The sequence below is a fragment of the Parus major genome, chromosome 17 (genome assembly GCF_001522545.3).
Source record: "Parus major isolate Abel chromosome 17, Parus_major1.1, whole genome shotgun sequence".
Classification (NCBI taxonomy): Eukaryota; Metazoa; Chordata; class Aves; order Passeriformes; family Paridae; genus Parus; species Parus major.
The window spans coordinates 8,831,148-8,832,658 of NC_031785.1; the positions used below are offsets into that span (position 1 = coordinate 8,831,148).

The window sequence follows — 1,511 nt, forward strand, 5'->3', positions numbered from 1 at the left end:
AATCATCCTGAGAAGTTCCTTATTGGAACCATCCTGAGAAGTTCCTGCTTGTTGGAATATCCCAAGCAATATTCCCTGTTTAGAGAGCTGGGATTGGGGAAGCTTTAAAGGGTTTTTAAAGGGACACGTTTATGGTAATGGAGCAGCAAACAGCACAAAATCCAATTCACCAGGGGGGGAAAGCAGGAGCAACGCTAACAAGAATTAGGAATAATAATTCCACAGAGCAAAGCCTGCAGGAGGAAAGCAAAACTGTCACAGTGGAGCAGGATATAAGTGTGTGTAGATATATATAAATATATATGTGACACTTTCCTGTTGACTCAACACCTCGGTGCAGGGCAGACCTCCAGCTCCCAGATGGGTCTCACAGGTTCTCACAAGGGCTTGGTGAGAGAAGAAAATGCCAAAGCTGGCTCCTGCTGACCTTTTGTGAGTGTGCATTAAAAGAGGATCCAGTTTCATCTCGGTTTTGCCTTTTGCTGCCAGGGAATTCTCTGAAAATGCACATCTACCACAAAGGGGTGGGTGGGGGGTTTTTTTCCTTTTATTTCAAAGAGTGACCAGAATTGGCCCTTACTCCTCGTGGCTGGAGAAGACAGAGAAAGGAGGAATCTCAAAGAAAAATGGGAAATAAATGTGGTGCTCTCCTGGAGCAGCTTTGGGGCATTTGGGCTGGGTCAGGTGCTTAAAAATAATCCTGTGTCAGCAGAACAGGACAGCGAGGAGGGTGCAGGGAGAGGGAAACAAGACTGGAGCATGCTCTGCCACTGAGATTCACCCATTTTTCATTAAAATAATGACATGTTTCCAGCTCAGAGCAGTCAGGCTGGAGGGGAAAAGCCTTGAATAACCCTTTGGCCATATTTTGGTGCTCAGCACCTCTTTGTGCTGCAGCTCATCACTGACCCACCCAGGCCATTGGCTCAGCAGAGCAGCACTCGGTGCTGACACCTCTGCTTGGTCCCCTCACAATGCACACTTGGTACCTCTGATTCCAGGAGAATTCCCAGGGCTTTGCTGGCTTTGGGGATTTGGAACAGAAAGAAGTAGGAGCAGCTTTCCCTCCTTCTATTTTCCACCCCTGACCAGAGGCATCCCTTTAATGAGCTCACATTTCCACCCTGAGGCTGGTTTGGAGCCCGTGGTCTCTGCCCAGGCTCCTTAATGCACCTCTGTGGAGATGAGGAGCACTTAGGTTTTAAAGAGCTTTGTGGGTTGTCCTGCTGCTCCCAGGGGATGCCGTGCCAGGAAAGCTCAGCCCACTCCCCTTTCCAGAAACACCACTTGGAATGGATCCTCAGAACTCACCCAAAGCCAGCCCAGCAGCCCCAGAGCACGGAATGAGCAGGCACAGGCACCTCTGGGGCTGCTGAGGGGCTTTGGGAGCTGGGAATCAGCAGGGCTGGGAATCAGCAGGGCTGGGAATCAGCAGAGCTGGAATCAGCAGGGCTGGAATCAGCAGAGCTGGAATCAGCAGAGCTGGAATCAGCAGGGCTGGGAATCAGCAG

At 50.4% G+C, this 1,511-nt stretch overlaps 1 protein-coding gene across 1 annotated transcript in view; it reads right to left on the reverse strand.

Moving 5' to 3' along the window:
* The window catches only part of CACNA1B (calcium voltage-gated channel subunit alpha1 B), a 225,353-nt gene that overhangs the window by 132,788 nt on the left and 91,054 nt on the right, over positions 1 to 1,511 (reverse strand). The gene's annotated exons all lie outside the window — the stretch shown is intronic.